Raw genomic sequence first — 20,534 nt, 5'->3', positions numbered from 1 at the left:
CTCTTGTAAGACCCTGATCATGCTCTCTAGAGTCTGAAGGAATCATTTTCATATTGAGTTTAGAAGGTTTAATTTTTCTATTTCCATTCAACAGAAAGGAAACAGCTGGTAAATTAAGGAAGGCCGGTACAGTTTATTTGGCTGTGTAGCCTCTACTGGCTTCTTTGGTTAATAGAGTATCTCTATTCCAACCAGGGTCCCCTCCCTGCCAAATCTCCTCATTAAACTGAGTTGTGATTAGAAAAGAATAAATGACATTTTATTTCATATGTGGCTCCTTCCAAGCTTCGATACTCCTCTTTAAGTTTTCCTCTTACACAACTTTTCCTTGGCCTGGCATTTCTTCTCCCTGGCAGCTCTTCAAAACAGAATGTGCAAAGTTCTCGCCCAGTCTTGTAGACTACTACGAAATGCAGCATCACCTCACCCCCACCTTGGGTTCAATTGTTATCCAGTCATTTATTCCTTCCACAAACATTAATTCTTACACACAATATGGCCTTGTGTACTTTACACTCAAGCAGTCATCTCTGAGGATAATTTATTGGTTCAGAAATGGAAATTCCATTTCACTTCCTCAGGTTTATTTCTGAGTGGTTACGTGGTGGCGGGTGCTTCTTTTCAAAGTCAGGAAACACCAAAATACACCTTGCATACGGGAGAGTGTGTTCCAAATGTGGGCTGAGGTGGACTGAAAAGGTACCTCATAAGGAACTTGTTAAAAATGGAGATTTTAGGGTCATGATTTCCAGAAGTTCTGAACCAGTTTAGGTAGAGCTCTGAGAATTCTCATGTGTAGCTGGCTTTGGCCACACTACTGTGCAGACTAGAGCGATAGCAGTGGTTATGGAACAAGAGGACACATTGAAGAGGGATGGACCTGGAAGGCCGAATGGGAGGGCTTGACAGCTACAGGTGGCAAAAGGAATGAAGGAGAGAGCAGAGTCAAAGATAACACGTTTATATATATTGTTCTCAGTTCATTTATAAAAACAAAAAGAATACTGCTCATTTAAGTGATGGGGAGACTTCCAGAACCGTTTTTTTTTTTTTTAATTAAAATTTTTTTTTTTTTTTGGCTGCATTGGGTCTTCGTTGTTGAGCGCAGACTTTCTCTAGTTGCGGCGAGCAGGGGCTACTCTTTGTTGCGTTGCACGGGCTTCTCATTGCGGCAGCTTCTCTTGTTGCAGAGCACGGGCTCTAGGCGTGTGGGTTTCAGTAGTTGTGGTCTGCGGGCTCAGTAGTTGTGACTCACGGGCTCTAGAGCGCAGGCTCAGTAGTTGTGGCACATGGGCTTAGTTGCTCTGTGGCATGTGGGATCTTTCTACACCAGGGCTTGAACCCATGTCCCCTGCATTGGCAGGCAGATTCTGAACCACTGCGCCACCAGGGAAGTCCCCAGAACTGTTTTAATGAACCAACACTAGACAATATTCCCCAAATAATTCTTTGATCTTAAAAAAATACCAGATAGAATGCACACTTTTTGACTGACTGTAAGGAGTTTACTGGTGGTTGAAAGAAAGTAAAATTTAATGCTGTATTTAACAAAGACCTTGACCTTTTTCTCTAGTACACGCAACCTATAGCCACAGAGACAAGCGGTCATACTGGCATCACTATGTATTTGTAACCCTCAACCTCAAATAGACATTCTCTGCTAATACATTTCTCTACTGTATGTACTTCTACCCACTGGAACAAATAGATATCCCCCAATTACCAACCACAATGAATATATTTTATACCTTTTATTACCCTCTCAAACTTCCACCTACCCTGTCCCTCTCTCCGCATCCCATGCTGCCCTCAATTTTAATGATGACCTTGAATCCTACTTCATGGAGAATGTAAACATCCTCAAATAGGCACACCCTCCTTTCTTTTTTGCTACCAAGTTTACAAACCTACCTGCACTTCTATCTTTCTTTTTCTCTCCATTGTTACAATTGGGCAAGTACCCTTTCTCTAGTCAAAAACCATTTTTTTTTCCTGTTGGGGTCTGGATATTCTCATCTTCTCAGGGACTTTGTTCTTCAAGTTTTCCCTTTTCTCTCTTTTTCATTTTCTTTTTTATAAATTTATTTATTTATTTTTGGCTGCATTGGGTCTTTGTTGCTGCAGGCAGGCTTTCTCTAGTTGCAGCGAGCAGGGGCTACTCTTCGTTGCGGTGTGCAGGCTTCTCATTGCAGTGGCTTCTCTTGTGGAGCATGAGCTCAGGCATGCCGGCTTCAGTAGTTGTGGCACGTGGGCTCAGTAGTTGTGGCCCGTGGGCTCTAGAGCGCAGGCTCAGTAGTTGTGGCACACAGGCTTAGTTGCTCCGTGGCATGTGGGATCTTCCCGGACCAGGGCTCGAACCCATGTCCCCTGCGTTGGCAGGGGATTCTTAACCACTGAGCCACCAGGGAAGTCCCCTTCTCTTTTTCATTTTTAATCTTTACCTTTTTACTGGGTCATTTCTATTAGCATACATACCTTCTCCAGTATCTTTCATTAAAAATAACTCTTGGGCCCACATTCCCCTGTGTCTTTGACCTTTTCTGGGTCAAAAGTTTTCTATACCTTTTTCTTCATTTCCTCACTTCTCATTCATTCTTTACTTCAGCCTTAGTGTGGTGTTTGCTCTCTCTAATCCGCCAAAACTACTCAAGAAAAACCACTAATATATGCTATGCCGCAAAAGTAATTTTACTAAACATTTTAACACCTTTCAATATAGTAAAACATCTCCTTTTAACACTGTCATTCTGACTCAGTGGCACCACAGTGTTCTTGCCTTTGTGATTGCAACATCTCAGAATCCCCTTCTTTTACCCAAACTCTGAGTAATGGAGTTCTTTCAGGTTTAGACCTGGGCCCTCCACTCTTTTCTTTCCACACTCTCCCCTTACATGATATCATCCATTTCCTTGCTCTAAATTATCTTCCTTTTTCCCTCTCTCCCTTCTTCCCTCACTTCTTCCTATCTATCATCTATCTATCTATCTATCTACCGATTTATCAATCATCTATCTATAGCTATTGCTATGGTCTAAATGTTTGTGTCTGCCCCAAATTCATATGATGAAATCTTAATGCCCAATGTGATGGTATTAGGAGGTGGGGAATTTAGTAGGTGCTTAGGTCATGAAGCCCTCATTGGTGGGATTAGTGCTCTTATAAAAGGGACTCCACAGAACTCCCTACTCCCTTCTGCCACGTGAGGACACAATGAGAAGTGTGCAACCTGGAAGAGATCCCTCACCTGACCTTGCTGGCACTCTGATCTCAGACTTCCAGCCTCCATAACCATGAAAAACAAATTTCTGTTGTTTGGAAGCCACTCAGTCTATGGTATTTTCTTATAGCAGCTCAAATGAACTCGGATATCTGTCTGTCTATCTATATGTCTATCTATCTATCATCTATCAATCATTTCCATAGAAAATGTATTGTTTTGCTATTGCATACATGATGTTATTACACATATCATTCTAAATCTTGCTTTTTTATTTAACATTATAAATCTGATCATATAGTTCATAGAGATCTACCCCATTATTTTTAACTGTTTCATAGTGTTCATTAACATGAATACATTCACTGTTATGAAACTGTTCCCCCTACTGTGGACACTGATGTTATTTACAGGTTTCTGCTCTAACAGACAATACTGCAATGAATATCCTTGTTCTTTCTTTCATGTACATATGTGTGAGGACTTTTCTAGGGCAGAAGCAAAATTGATGGATCACAGGATACAGGCATTTAAAATTTTAATTATTATTTCCCCCTTGCCCTCCAATGAACCAGGGTATACATCCATAAGCAGGATATGAGAATACCTGTTTTCCCACACTGTAGTCAATACTTGGTATTACCAAATTTAAAATTTTGCCAATATTATGAGTAAAAATTCTGTTTCATGCTTAATTTTTTATTTTTCTGATTATAAATGGAATTGAGCACTTTTTTTCAAATGACTATCAGCCATTCATATGTTAATTTCCACGAGTTCTCTGTTCATATCTTTGCCCATTTTTCTATTGGGTTATTTGTATTTTTATATTGAATTGTAAGAATTATATATAAAGCTATTTAACCTTTCTAAGCTCAGTTTACTCAGTAGCTAATTATGATTACCTAATAGAATTGTTTTGAGGATTAATTGGGATAAGATATTTAAAACCCTTCATGCGGTGCCTGGCACATAGAAATCCCTCAAGAAATGGTTACTGCTGCTATTGATTATATTTTTATTACCCTGACTTAAAATACTTGGCCCATAAGTCAATCATACTAAATTTTCCTTAGGCTCCAACTCAAGTGTTCATTCATTTATTCGTGCATTACATGAATCTTTAGAGAGCCTTTATGTATCATAGACCATAGGTGCTGGGGATGCATCAGTGAGGCTGATAGACAGTAAGGAAACCAATACAAAAGTACATGTATAATATTGATTCAGTGGGAAGCGCTTTGAGGCAGGGTAAGGGGATCAAAAGGCCAGGACAGGGTATGCTATTTTAGGTAGGTTGGCCAGGGATGGCCTTTCTTTTTATCAGAAACCTGTATGAAGCAAGGGAGATCCATGAGAAGAGCTGGGGGAAGAGCCTTCCAGACAGAAAACAACAAGTGCAGAGGTAATGATGTGGGAATATACTTTTGCCTTTGGGGAACAGTGAGAGTCCAGAGAGACTGGAGCAGAGTGAGTGGACTTGACAGGAGTAGGTCTACAAGTAGCTAGAGACAGGTTCATATCCGATATGGAAGGCCATGGGCAGGACTTTGGATAGTATTCTGAGTGTGATGAAAAACTACAGAAGGGAGGATTGCAAGCAGGGGGGGCCTTGATCTGATTTTCAGTCAAATGAATGACTCTTGGTCTCTATGTTAAGAATAGACTAAAGAAGATGAAAGGGCAGTATATTAGGGCTGCAATAGCAAATTGCCACAAATTAGGTGGCTTAAAACAACAGAAATTTTATTCTTTCACAGTTCTGGAGGCCAGAAGTCCCAAATCAATGTACTGACAGGGCCGTGCTCCTTCTGATGGTTCTAGGGAAGAATCTTTCCTTGCTTCTTCTAGCCTTGGTGGCTCCTGGCATTTCTTAGTTTGTGGCACCGTAATCCCAGTCTCTGGCTCCATCTTCACATGGCCTTTTCTAATCTGTGTCTCTGTGTCCAAATTGCCCTCTCCTTTCTCTTAGAAAGACGTCAGTCATTGGATTTAGGGCACACCCTAGATCCAGGGTGATTTCATTGTGGATCCTTAACTAATCACATCTGCAAAGACTATTTCCAAATAGAGTACCAACATTCATAGCCACTGGGGGTGGGTGGGTTAGGAATCAAACATATCTTTTTAAGGGACACAATTCAATCCACTACAGCAGTAAGGAACCAAATTAGAATTTTTAAGTGAGCAATGACAGGGCTTATGATAAGGATACATGTATGCAGATAGTGGGAAGGCAAACTTGGGATATATTTTTAATAGAGAGTTAATGGGGTTTGATGATGGATTTGATTGGAATGTGGAGAAAGACATCAAGAATGACTCAGGTTTTTTACTTGAGCCCCTGGGTGAATAGTGATATCATTTACTGATCTGGATAGAATAGCAAGTCTTGGGGGACAGGATTATGAAGACTTTTCCCATTCACTCTGATAATATAGCATAGAAGTTAAGAGTAAGGCCTCTGGGGTCAGATAGACGTGGGCTGACAACTGGTGTTGTGCCTTTGGGGCATGTTACTTAATATGCCTGGACCTTGGGATTCCTATCTGCAAAATGAGTATATTAATAATATCTTCCTCATAAGGTTGTTGGGATGATTAAATGTGATTATATATGTGAGATACTTAAGAGTCAGTGGCAAACAGGCAGCACCCCCCCTATAAATCTTATCTATTCATTTCATTGTTTTGAAAAGATTCCACAAGGATACCCAATGTTCCTTCAATTGTACCATTCTTTGATTCTGGTATTGTTGTGTTGGATTAGGAAGACTGATGTAGCAGTAGCATACAGATTAGACTGGAGTGGGGAGATATGAAAGCAGAGATCTTACTAAATTGTTCTTTGAGAGATATCAAGGACAGTGGTATGAGAACAGAAGGGAGGGAGGAAATAGAGATCGTGCTACAGAGGAAACTCTACAAGACTTGGCAAATGATGAACACTGAAAAAAAGATAAAGATGTCTGATTTTGTAACTCTGGAAAGTTGGAACAGAATCATTGACAAAGGTAGGAAAGCCAAAATATAGAGTAGCCTTGGGAGGAGAAAAGACATCTTCAGTTTGAATTGAAGTAATAGCAATCCTAGAAGTTGGGCATCAAGTGGAATCATGCCTGGTATACAGTAAGTGCTCAAAACTTCTGGGTCAGCACTGTCTGATAGAAATATAATGAGTGCCACAAATGTAAGCCATGTGTAATTTAAAATTTTTTTAGCAGTCGCATTTAAAAAAGAGAAACAGATGAAACTAATTTTAATTATATATTTTACTTAATGCCAAAATATTATCATCCAACATGTGGTCAATATAAAAATACCAATTATGTTATATCCTTTTTCTTCATGCTAAGTCTTTGAAATCCAGTACATATTTTCCACCTACAGCATATCCCAATTTCGACCAGCTGTCCAGTGGCTGCGGTATTGGACAGTGCAATTCTAGGTGGAGGTGATTGTCAGGTGGTGGATTATAATGACTGAATTTCAGAAGAGAGAGATCAGTTTGGCATCATCTTCATGGAGGAGAAAGCCAGATGACAGGATGGAATTTGTAAGAGAGAGAATGCTAGAGGAAGAGCGAACCCAAGGCAGAATGGGGTAATAATTCATTTTATAAGGGTTTGACTTCCCCATTGGACTGCCTGGCCTCAGAAAAGAGATGAATTAATAATAGTGATTCAATTCATGTTTTCTTATGTTGCCCTTTTGTTTTCTCTACTATTTGCAGGTACCTTGTTTATGTATTTGTCTACTGTCCATCTCCTTCTTACTACAATGTAAGTCTGTTTCATTCATTATTATATTCCCAGAATAGTATCGCTCACACATTAGGGCTCAAAAATACCCATGGGATAAAAGCCAAGTCTCTTCCTTCAGAGAATTTACAATATGATTGTAAAGTGTTACATAGAGCAAAAAATAAAGTAGTGATAGATTATTAGAGAATCAGATTCCTAGTATTGCTAATATGGGGTCCAGGAGTTCAAAAGAGAAAGATTCAAAGGGTTTGAAGTAGCCTAGAAAAACAGAATTGAAATATGGTCTGTGTCTTAAATGGTGGCTAGTCTTTGGACATCTAGAAAAAAAGGGCTTATGCAAAGGTGGGGATGAATATGAACAGTTTAGTTGTAATAGATTCTGGGAAAATGTAAGATATCAAGTTGGAACAGTAGCCACTGAAGTTTTTGAGAAGATGTGCAAAGCAGAATTTTAAGAATGGTATACAAAATGGATCGGAGAGGCGAAAACTGGTAGGCAGTTATCATAATATCCAGAAGGTGATGAGGTTTGGACTGTGGTGATGCTTTTGGGCATAGGCAGGAGGAGAGATATGAGAGATGTCTGAGTAAAGTCCTCAATGAATTTTGTTTTTGGACTAAATATGCATTGGATTGTCAAATGTGTTGCTAAGGACAACTCCAAGGTTCTGAACTTGGTTGACTGAGTGATGGTGCCATAAACTGAAAGTTCCAAATGGTAAATTCCTTTCAGGGGTGGGGGCTGAGAGAGGAAAATGGCTGAAGCCAAAATGATGGAAGATATCCAAGTGGAAATTTCCAGTAAGCCTTCAGATGACTAAGGGATTCAGAGAATGTAGGCTCTTTCCAAATCTTCTGTTCTTTTTGCCTATATAGAAAGTGTTTACTTTATGTGTTTCCCTGTGGCTCTGTTGATTACATTCTTATGTGTGGTTTGAAGCTCCTCTGGCTTCAAACCTGTATTTGTTTTGGGTATGGTTGGAGTAGAGTGCTAATGAGCCCAGGGTCATGGGTTTGGTCCCCAGAAGGGCCAGTTAGTTTCATGGAGAGGAAAATTGTGTTCCGTGGTTCACAGACTTCACCCTTAATCCTGTCTGCTTGTCTCTAAACTATGTAGTGTTGGTCCCAAGGGGGCCTGGCGAGAAAGTGTGAGTGGTTGTGTGCAATCCATTAAAACTACTGGAAGAATGGCTTCAAGTGGGTTTATCTGGGTTTTTTCTTCAAGAAGTTTGTCTTCCTTCCTCCCTCAGTTCATGAGACAGAGATCACATTTTCAGAGATAATATCCTGACCAAACGCACATGGGACTGTCCTGTTGATGGCGATCCACAACTGTTTCCCACATTCATTTACTTCTTAGGTAAAAAGCAGTGTGCTGATCCAGGAGTATGTGGTTCTTTGGTGCAAGAGTCTACGTACAAGTTTTGGAGTATTATCTGTTTGACTTTTAGAATTGGCTTATTAATACTGTACACATAAACCCTGGAGAGCATGAACATGCCCCAAAGACTCTAAGCAAACCTTTCACTGACTGATTTTCCTTATCTCATCCGGCTGCTTTTAGCTTGAGGCATACTCTTTCTGGGAAATACAAGTCTACGTTCATAATTCTTGTGATGGTCATGCAAGGATACAGCATAGAATGTGCTGTGTTTAAAAGAGTGATGGTCTCCATAGAACAGCAGTTGGACAAACCCACAGAAGCCACCTTCTACACAAGCGTAGAATTGCCAGCATTTGCTGGGATAGCGTCTGAAGAGTGTTTCTGTGGATACTGCATTTTCAAAAATCAGTCCTAGAGGTTCTCAAATTGCTCTTCCAGTGACTGATACACCCCTGGGTCCTGCAGGAGCAACCCCAAAGAGAATTTGGAATAATGTAATGCACACATTGAAAGATTAAAAATAAATCCTCACAGCTTAAGAAGGACTTGAAAATAGGTTCACTTTTCTTTCAGGGACATGTTTGCCTCATCAGGGATACTTCTATTATTTGACATTATGGAAAATTTAAAAGGCTGAGGAGTAAGAGGCCAGACCATCAAATATCATTTAATAGCAATTGCTAAGAATAACAGTGATGACTTAGAAGAATATGGTGTGGAACAAATATGACTAAAAGTAAAAAGTGGAATAACTGAAGTTATGTGCTGAGGAAGCCAGTAAAACTGGTTGAAAAATTATTGGTGTTCAGGTTGTGCATAATGACAAACAATTGACTTATTTGCATTGTTTCCATGAATTAATTAGAATAATTATTTCAGTACTATATAGGGAGGGCCTGAAAATATCATATAAACAGTTCGAAATCATTATATGGAAAATTTGTAGCTCTGCTGGCTGGGCTGGGATGAGGTGAAGAAAGAGGAAGGATTATACTGACATAGCAAGAAAATGCTGGACTTGAACTTTTACGTTTGCTTTTGTGGTATAAGGATTTTTTAGGCTCAAACAGTACTTTTTCCCTGATTTTGCTAAGTCAGAGTCAAATTAAGGGAAGAGGTGGTCACTTGCTCAGAAAAGTTGGGGCCATGAATCAGAGTGTACGTAGAAAAGAGAAAAGAGTGTACGTAGAAAAGAGTGTGACAAAGCCAATGGAGAGAATGTTGCCTTGGATATCTTAGATCCTTAATGAGTACTCTCATTCCTAATAGTAACAATAGAAGTAGTGACAACAAAAGTATCATAAACAAGAGCTGAGAAGCAGACCAGTGCAGGACTGTGCCCGTGTTTTCATTTAGCCATAGAGAAACTAAAAAGATGAAAGGGATAAATTAAGACAATGTGATGAGTTTTTCATAAAGCTTAATTTATTAAATTTAAGAAACTGCCCTTTATTCTGAGATTATATCCATGCCATGTTATTAAAATGAATTCCCTTTTAATGACATGATGTTATGATAGGTTTTTTAAAATGTCCTTATTTTAGCCCAATAAAGATTTTGCCACCCTATCTCAATTTCTTGAAAATTCTACTTTTATTTTTAGAAATTTTACAATTTTGAGAAATCTAGAAATTTAGGAACCATTACATGATAATGTTTAATCCTCAAATACCAATATGAGGTAGATATTATTGTTGTGGTGGTTGTTGTTATTGTCATTAATATCATTTTACAAAAGAGGAAGCTGAGCCTCACAGAAGTTTTTTTGTTTTTTTTTTTTTCCTGCGGTACGTGGGCCTCTCACTGTTGTGGCTTCTCCCATTGCGGAGCACAGGCTCCGGACGCGCAGGCTCAGCGGCCATGGCTCACGGGCCTAGCAGCTCCGTGGCATGTGGAATCTTCCCGGACCGGGGCACGAACCCGCGTCCCCTGCATCAGCAGGCATACTCTCAACCACTGCACCACCAGGAAGCCCCAGAAGTTGTTTTAATTTGTCTAAAGAACACAGTCAGAAGTGTCAGAGCCACAACACACACCAACATCTGCTTGATTTCAGCACTCACGTTTCTTACCACTATGTTATTCCTGTGGGTATTAGTTAAGGTCCAGAGAGGGCAGCAGAAACTATTCTAGGTATTTTAAACAGAGGGGATTTAGTACAGGTGATGGAAAAGATGAGTAGCCAAATAAGAGATGGGAGTCAACCCAGAGATTAACATCATCAGGAAGTCACTACCATCCCTAGAACTCGAGAGACACAGAGAGGAAGTAGTGTTCCCATCTGAGAAGAACCATCTGGATGGATCTAGGTCCACGGAGGGGACAGGGTGCCGCTTCAAGTGGGGGGGCAGGAACAGCAATTACTGCTGAAGATGCTGCTTGAAGCAGAGAGAAAAGGCAGGAATACCCTGGCTTCTACTTTCTTCCTGCCCTCCATTTTTGTTAGTGTCTCCTACAGCCAAGCCTACCTGGAAATCAGAAAAAAAATAGGGGGGGTGGCTGGAAAATGTAGAATGTTGGGAAATGGATATGAGAGCAAACAGATAAATATCCAGTACATTCTAGCATAAATATGTATTTAATTATTTCACTGTATCTTTTACTACTGCAGTGAGGACTAGAGATACCAGAAGAGACTTTTCAATATTAACTAAGAGAATTTACTTGGCTATAGGAGGGGAATGGAAATGTTTCCATTCCCAAAGCCCTTTGAAGAAGAGAGAGACAGAAAAAATAGGGAGAGAATATTGGTCTTGGAGTAACCTATCTTTGAATATTTTAGGTTCTAGGATGGTGGCTGAATTAGAAGATCTGGGCCAAATAAGGTGGAGAGTACAATACTAGGTATCATTTCTGCCTCTATTACTGCTGTCTCCTTCTCTCTCTAGGGGAGCACTTTCTCCATCTCTGTCTGTCTATCTGTCTGTCTCTCTATCACATCTTTTAGACATTTGGGGTTGGGAAAGAGAGTTCCCTGTTTGTGGGGTGGACTGATGGATTCAACCACAGCACTTATATAGAGAAGTTGCCATGAATAGAGACTATGAACCCCCCAGATTTCCGTTTGGAGAGACTCCCACTGTTCCCCCTGGAGTAGGTTGGAGGCTAAGGTGGAGCCACTGATTTCAATAAACAAAGTATAGTTAGGAAGTTATGGGACAGTTACTTAATCTTTAACTTTCCTGGTAGTAACCATTAAAATGAGAAACCTCCCTTCTAGGCCACATTTCCAACCTTGCTTGAAATCCAAGGTCAAATTTTACTTTTGATGTACTGATGGTATTGTCTCAAATCCAATTTACATCTGTTTCTGATTTTAGTGATTGCTTTATTCTTTTCAAAATCATCTCATCCCATCACAGGGTGAAGGAAAGAACATTTAGAAACCAGATGTTGTATTAACCATAACCATTATCCTTTATTGGATCCCAAAGAGGTTTAATCTCTATCCATAAACAGGTGAGGAAGATACAAGCTTTCGGCCCAGCTTTACACTTTAAATGCCTCACTGGGAAGAGGGCAAAGGCTCTGCCATCCATCTGGCATTATTACTCAGGCAGGATCATAATTGTTGTGTTCATCCCTATCAGACCCAAAGCTCCCCTTTTCATAGCAAACATGTTATGATATACCCTTTAATATCCCAAAGTGAAATTCATAGATAATACACAATTTCAACAAAAATCAAAATGATGCCTGAACTGTAATATAAAGTATAATGAAAACAGTTCATAGTAAAATAACATGCATTACAAGATAGAAATGCTAAGGCCCAACTCTATTGGAAAGCATAGGGAAGTGGTCAGCTAATTTACCCCTATGTGGAGAATTATGAATGTGACAGCTACTGATACAGGTGGCAAGTAGAGAGATTCAAATAGTACAATTAGCATTGCTATAAGTGATGTTTTTTCTAGAACAGTGGACAATGCTTGGTAAAGTTCCAAACGAAATAAAGTACCACCTTTATACTGTGGTATATATACCGACTACAGTGGTAGTCAGTACTACCATTGACTGACAGTGGTAGCATTCCTGGAAAATTCAGCTTATATAAAAATCATGCAAAAATACTTTGAGTTTATAAACAAAATTGGAGTTATATTCTAGGCTTAGGTAATTATAAGTAGGTTTATCATCTACATGAAGTGTCTGGAGCTCTAACCTCTGCCCAATAAATACCTTATAACACCCCCCCCCTCAGTCATTGTGATTGACAACTGCAAATGTCCCTGCATGTTTCCAAAATGCCATCTAGGGTTAGAACTGTACCCATTGGGAATCCCTAGAGTGGGATAACTAAGGGCTTTTTGAGGGACAGGGATATAGGAACATGGACTCTGTGAGTCCACATTTTTGTCCGTGGAAGCCTTGCTTCAACCACATTCCTTGAGACCACAGTGACTTTGACAAACTGTCAGGAGAACAATAGGTGTAGTGTTGCCAGAGCTCTTGGCAAGATTCTTTATGATCAACTTCTAGTTTTACTTATGCAGAAATGGTTTATTTCTGGACTGTATAAGGGCTTAAGACATACCCTTTCTCACTGAGATTGACTTACCATTGGGTATTACATATGTGATACGAAGGACTATCACAAAATGACATTGCGATGTGAACAGTAGAGGAATGGCAGTAGGTAAGGTTAAAAGCCCAGTTAGATATATTGATTATTGAGCAGAAATTCTAATTTATCTTAATAATACCATATTCAAAAATATTTTATCACTCAAAGTTAGCTATATTTCTGCTTCTAGCATGTATAACCAAATTTGAACAAGAAGGTGACTGTCGGTACCTGGAATTGTCCTTGTGTCTGGATTGAGGCATGAATGGTGAAGTAGTGAAAACACAGGTTTGATGTCTTCAAACCCAGATTGAAGCCTACCCTGCCTGGCTGTGACCTTCAGTACGTTAAATAATGTCTTTGAGCCTCCATTTCTTCATCTGTAAAATAGGGTTCATAGCAGTGCCTGACACATAGGGTTTTCATAAGGACTAATGAGATAACATAGGTGAACCATTTGATATAGTGACTGACCCATGGTAAGTTCTCAGCAAATATTAACCATTGTTGGGGTGGTGGTAATTATCACTCACACAGATCTTACAGGAAGGAAAAATAGCATTTTCAAAAAGAGGCTGTAATGTGGCCTAGATGATCTTAAAGGAAGACAGAATTCCTTAGGGACAGAATTGCTCTTCTGTTTAGGGAAAAACAACTTTCGGCCATATACAATGATAAAAGGTGAGCGGGCCTGCCCCCATCCCCACTACGGGCAAAGCTGTGATGGAGGAAGTAGCAGAATTTTCTTGCCAGTTCTTTCTAAGAGAGAGGATGAAGGGTTGGATAGGAAGTAATTCCTGGGAAAGTATGCAGAAGAGAGGAAGGGAATCTTACTAAGATGAAAGTGATGATTGAGATCTTTCTGCCCTCTTACTTCAACGTCCACAAAACCTTTAGTGAAAAGGCTGTCCCCAGGCTAGCCATGCGCATGCGCAGGCGTGCACGCCCTGCTGTTAGAAGCTTTTGGCCCCGGGAGGTCCGATGCAGAGCACAAACAGAACGAGGAGATTAGTCCTCTTGTTGGGCCTAGGGAGAACCATGGATACTTTGAGTGAGTGAAGTTGGGCGTGATGGTGAGCCCCACGTGGGAAAATGATACAGGAAACTTTAGTAATATTATTAGTTCCTTAAAATCAAGTACAAAATCTCATGAGCCTTTTTTACATTTAGGTAGCTTTCCAAATAACTCATGGACGGTTTAAGAAAAGGGAAATAGAATGAGATGCTTTCAAATAACAAGAGGGAAATCACTAATCTTTCCACTTTGTGCTTCCACAAATGCTACTGTGAGTTTGATATTCACAGTATCTATTCAGTAAAGGATTAGAAAGATTTATTGAAACAAAAATTCAGTGTTGAGAGATCACATTCTTATAACATTTCTCGATATTGGGAGTGTATTAAATGCTACTTGTATATTATGTACCCTACGTGATAGAAAACCTTTTCCCAAATGCTTTGTCATGGATTATAACTCACTGTTGGGTTATGGTAAGTGGGGATGGGTTACTTAAACCTGCTTTATTGTTAATGCATCTACTGTACAATTCATACATCTCTTACATAGTTTGTCCAAGTTCTTTGAAACATTTATTTTTAAATATAATCTGTAAATTCTATAAGATATCTCCATTCTGGTGTATGATTAGTTTTATTTTCTGGGTAAGTTTTCATGTTTATTTGTTGCAATGACCTTAATTAATAAAAATGCTACATGACAATAGAATTCTTAAGGAATGACACATTACACCAACATTGTCCAAAAGAACTAATTAATCAAACATGATTAATTTTAATGTAATTACTAAAGAAAGATATATCATTTTATTATGACGCTCTAGCCATACATTTTCAAAATATGCTTATTAAACAGTAAATGTCAGATAATGATTCAGTTAGTTACATTTTTAGAAGTCGTTAGGATTGATATTCCTCTGCCATAAATGAATTGAATAATAATTTCAAATACAATCAGAGTTAATTTAATAAAAAATATGCTTTTGAACTAAGACAGATAAAATCAATGACCAATGATTATTTTCTGGTTTCAAAGTAGCAGGGAAGATTAATTCAGTGTCTGTAAGTTTATTTATCACACTTGGCCTAAATGTGATAAAAACAAATGAAGCAAAACACATGATGTAATCCCAGTTTTCACACTTCATTAGCTCTCTCAGCAAAAAAGAGATCTGACATAGTATTTGGGGCCTTTGTATAAACTGAATACAAGCTACATGATGTTTGAAAGTTTTTGATATTTGAATAGACATTTTAATAATACACAGACACAGATAAGAGATGTGAGTAGGTGGCTTGAGGTTTCAGAGTCCCTCCTGCAGTGTGTTTAGCAGCAGGTACAAGATAAATATCCAAACAAAATCAGATTAAGGGATTAACAGTAGTGACCTTGCTATGGGTAGGTGAGTGGGGCCAATGGGTGGTTTGGAAGGGATTTTCGAGTTCTTTATTCATTTTTCCTACTTTTACATCAGTGCATTTTGGGCAAAAGAAAATGAGTAATGTTTAATTTTTAGATGCAGTAGGGCTGGACAATTAAAAAAAGGAATATTCTAAGGATTGTGAAGGTCATTTGGAAGGTGACAGGTGATTCAGCAGGGGTTAAATGGGAGAAACTATCTCTATCTTAACTTACATTTCAATTGGGCAGTAACATTTGAACTTTTGTGTTCTCTTTTTAAGTTGTTTTTTCTTGAAAGACCTTATCAATGACAGCTGAAGAATGGGGAGAAACGGTGACCGTCTTTAAGATCAATGTGGCATCATAAATTAAGAAGGAACATGTGAAATGTATGCTTTAAAAGAGCCCCCTTTAATTCTAGGGTTTCAGCTTGGTCAGCCCTCTACAAAATTTTGAGGCAGATACTAAATGAACAAGGACTAAGAGGAAAAAAGACAGTTTCAAAAACTCCCTGGGCCTCTGTCTCATCTGTGAGAGGTTTCCTACAAAAAGTATTGTTCCAGATAGGATTTGGTTATTTAAATTTGTATCTTTATCCTGTACCATACGCACTTAAAGCTCAGACAGTCTTCTCATCTCCTTTTTTTTTTTAAATAGAAATCACACAAAAAAGATATCTATGTATCAGTTTCTAATACCTAACAGGAAAGTCTTTTAGAATATTAACATAGCAATAAGCAAATATGTACTATAGGATTAAACACTAGCATTGAAAACAAACAAACAAACCAAAAACAAAGAATCAACAAAATTTTCCTCTTGTTTTAGCCCCTTCAGATTCTGGACTTTATGAGCATTGCAGGAGAGGGGCATAAAGAATCGTGCTTAGTTTATTTTAAAATTTCAAAATAAATGATGCCATAATGATGCATAAATCAGATTTATCTTTCGAAAACATTGATGGGAAAGCCCAGGTGATTTGAGTGGGAATGCTCTTTCTTATGAAGAGAACCAAATAGGATGTCTCTAATAAATTAGTACAATCTTTTAAGATTAAAAATAGCAAAAACGTTTTAAATAGTCTGATTATAGCTTCAACAAGTCAAACATACATTTCTATCTAGCCTATAGTTTTAAAGAGTCTATGTGGGTTTAACTTATCATCCCTCATTCCAATATAAAAAAAGAAGAAAAAGAACAGGTCATTTTTGAACATTAAGATATTCATAAAGACTGTATAAAGTAAAAAACAAAACAAAACAAAAACAAAAAAATCTTCACAGATTGTTAGCCATCTCTTTCAACGGTTTCTCATAAATTCTTCTCTTTCCTTATCAGTAGATAACCCCCATCTCAGAAGGAAATACTTGCCAACACTTCCCAATGAGATCAGTGATTGCTTTTTATGAGAGCTACTGCTCTTTGAGATGTTTAGGTGAAGGGAGAATATCTTCTATAAACCAGTAAACTCCAAAGAATTACTCAAGGGGGATGTGGCAGAAGCTATTTTTAGAAGGTGAATCTATGCATTTTTCTTTTTGTTTTTATTTTCTCCACTTGCTGAATATCTGTTTTAGAGCAGAGAGCGCGCACACACACATGCACACACACGCGCACACATGCGCACACACACAATCAATGAGTAACTTAATCATCTTTTCAGTTCTGCCATTTGCCTATAAGGTCTTTTTTTTTTTTCTTTCCCATTTATACTCCATGCTCTTGAATCAAGGTGTTCATATTGGATAATATATTGCTAATTTTATTGAGTTTGAGAGCCAACAAAATAATGGAGCCTTCTAACTTAAAAAAATTTCCTTCTTCTGCCCTTGCACCCCCAAACTCACAATTTGGTGAACAGTACACTACTTGTGAGTGATATAAAGTTGAAAGGTGGTGGTGACTAGACCTAATGCTATTTTCTTAAGCCATCTATCTAAAGAATTGTTTTTTTCATACTTTAAAAAAATATGTCTATGCTTTCTTTTTTTTTCTTTTTTTCTTTTTTTTTTTTTTTAGTCAAGTACTTTCTTAAAGAAACAATAGCACCACATTGGCATAGCTGGCCAAACAATAAATGGGAAAGCAAAATGTGCTACATCTTCCATTTTAAGCATTCTCCCAAGTGCATAAACTAATAACAGAAACCCTGAAGTCATAGTGCATGAGATGGTTTCATCTACACAAACACTGACATTCCAAGGAGGGGAAGGATTCTCAAGGGAGGCCAGGCTTTTTTTTTTTTTTTTTTTAAGATTTTTCAAGGAAGTGATTTCTTCTCAGTATTCCATTGGACTCTTAGGATGAGTGTGTGTGTGCACGTGTCTCTGTGTGTGTGTGTGTGTGTGTGTGTGTGTGTGTGTGTGTGTGTGTGTGTAGGGTGGGTATTGGGAGAGTTTTTCTTTATCTCTAGAAGAGTGGATTCTGATGGAAAGATGCTTTAACTTTTTCAGTGGAGCTTCCTCATCTTAAAATGTTCGAATAATACAATTATACTATTTGGGGAAGTGGGAATGGAAATTTGACCTAGGTATTCAGTGTTGTCAATTAAACTGGAAATCAACCCATAAATTAAAAGCTCATTCTTACCAGTATTTATAGCTCTTTCATAAACGTCTTGATATTGCCTCATCTCAAAATTCTAAAGCAAAGCTTATAAAGTTTTGAGTTGTAAGATTTTATGTGCTTCCTTCTGTCAGTACCAGGTCGTTCTGCTGTAGAATATAGTGATCAGCTGACTTCTGGAGTTGACAGCAATTTGTCTTCTAGTTTTAAATCATTTGAAAATAAGATAGTGGGTTAGTATAATTAGTTAATTTTTAATTAGCTAATTTATGATACAGTTGGAAAGGACTATGTACTAGAAAAAGTTAAGAAGGGTAATATGACTTCACATATTTAAGCTTTCCTCACTGGGGTATTTTTTGCTGTGAATGGAATTATTAAGTGAATCAAATAAGTCATAGACACTCTTAGAATTACTGTATTCAACTATGTCTGGAAACTTACAGGACTGCAGAAGGTTGCATGTAAAGCGTTGTTCATAGTAATTTTAAAAGGTACACACTAGGAATAAGAAATAAAAATCAGAGTGCCATTTTGGGAAAATGGGTCTAGCATCTCATTCCATAGAACCCATATGTCTAGAAGACAGATGAAGGGCAAAATCACCTATGGTTTCTTTTACATCTGTCCACAGAGATCAGAACATAGCTCTGCATGCCAGGGGTGCTAAATTCAAATAACACCGTGGACTAAGGTTAAAATACTAGTTGGCTGACCAGAGGTGTCCATTAAATAGGCTTTCTTTTTGCATATGTTCGGAGATCCAGGATATCTTGTTTTTTTCTGGCCTCTGAACCTTGAGGTGAACCAGTGGGATGAAGAAGACTAAAGATGTTATTTTTGTTTTGCATGTACACTCTCCAAGAATAAAAGGGCTATAGTTTGCATGGAATAATCAAGCCTGGTTGCTTTTCACCAAAAAGTTCTAAGGCAGATAAAAAGATCTGAATGATGGATGATTCATTGTTTTAATAAGAAAATCTTGATATGTAGACAGGAAATATTTTCTAGGTCAGCATGGACCTGTCCTCATCATTGGATTTTCTTGATACCAGTTTTCAGTTGAATGGATAAGACACATCCACAGAGGACTAGAGGCCACTCTTCTAAGCAGACATGAGGGAAAATTTCTAGCTGTGAAGGAAATGTTTGTCTTTCAACTAGCAATTCTAGTCAAGCATACTTTAACCAAAAATATATGTATATATCAGTATCTCCAAGGATAAGAACAAAATTCATTAAAGAAAGTAAATTTGTGACATTTTATTAGTTATTATTTCAATATTTGAAATCTTGGGACTTTTTTTAGATTACTTGAAAAGCGGAAAGAACTGTTTTTCAAAATGAGTAGAGTATCATTTATAATATTAAAAGAAGTATTATTAGGTTATTAGTAACTTCCCGGCAGAGTCAGTAAGTGCTAGCAAATGGGATAATCATCCTTTCGCTGATAGAAATCTTTGTTTTTCTCCTTTTTTCTTTTCCTCTCTTTTCACTTTGTATTCATAAATCCAAATGCAGAATTCAAAATCAAATTGCAGATCAAATATTTCTAGGTTATTTTGAAAAGTGTTTTAAAAGAGATTGAGCTGTTAGCTTTTAACAACTAGTTAGTTGGATAGCTTCACTGACAAGAACTGGCATGTCAGGAGCATTCAGCTTATCAATTTTCTAGCTATGCTGTGAATGAGTTGTTCATAGAATTCCTTGCATCCCAGCAACTCAAGGGCTCTGATCTTGACGCCCTCATAGCAACTCAGGTTAAAAATCTGGAGCTTTATCTTTTTAATCCTCATACCACCCCTGTGAGGTAGGTAGATGACATATTGCCCCCATTTTGCAGATGAGGAAACTGAGGCACAGAGAGGTGAAGTGACTTGCCCAAGGTCACAGAGTGGTGAGTCCGTGACAGAGTCGGCAGATGTTTGTTTCTTCAGCGAGAATAAGAAACCAGGACTGTTAAAATTCCTAGCCTTCTGCTTCTTCTACTCCTCTCTGGACTCGCCAATCAAATTTGCATCAGTGGACTTTGTGTCTTATTTCTTCTGGAAGGCGTAATTGGGGAACTTTTCTTTCCCAAATGGTTAAATTTTGAGTACCCTTCCCCTCTGTGTCACCTTTGGCTCCAGGCTTCCTCTTTTAATTTGCTTTCACCTTTTACCGTTTTGGCCAGACTCTTTCATATAACAAACTACAAAATAGCACCATTGTACTAAAAAAACAGAGTTTTACATACTGTTTGATACATCCTGTATTATTGACATGCTAAATTTACATAGTGCTTTATATGGAAAAAATAAAAAGAGAGAAGTACTGATTAGGTCGCACACTCACTCATCATTTGAAGGAACCATTCAGAGTTTGAGACTTTCTATGCTTAAAACATATGCCTAAAATGATTGGCCTCAAAGTTGCAACTACTTGCAATTTTTTTTAGCAAGATGTGGAAATAATAAAGCTTTGTGTCTAAAATAAATGCATCCAACTTACGTTTGGTACAAATGCCACAGATGGAATCTTGTGGGTTAAAAATTGGTGTTCTATTTGACTGCTTGCTGCTGCTATTGAGGAGGCCAAATTTGGCAAATAAAAAGGTGATGAAGGGGGGAGGGGGATAGA

General features: G+C 38.2%; 1 protein-coding gene across 1 annotated transcript in view; it reads right to left on the bottom strand.

Annotated features, from left to right (window-relative positions):
- IGF1 (insulin like growth factor 1) overlaps positions 1-20,534 on the bottom strand; it is a 151,597-nt gene that overhangs the window by 61,307 nt on the left and 69,756 nt on the right. The window lies entirely within an intron of this gene.

The sequence above is a fragment of the Lagenorhynchus albirostris genome, chromosome 11 (assembly GCF_949774975.1).
Source record: "Lagenorhynchus albirostris chromosome 11, mLagAlb1.1, whole genome shotgun sequence".
NCBI lineage: Eukaryota > Metazoa > Chordata > Mammalia > Artiodactyla > Delphinidae > Lagenorhynchus > Lagenorhynchus albirostris.
This window is presented reverse-complemented; position numbering and strand designations above follow the sequence as displayed.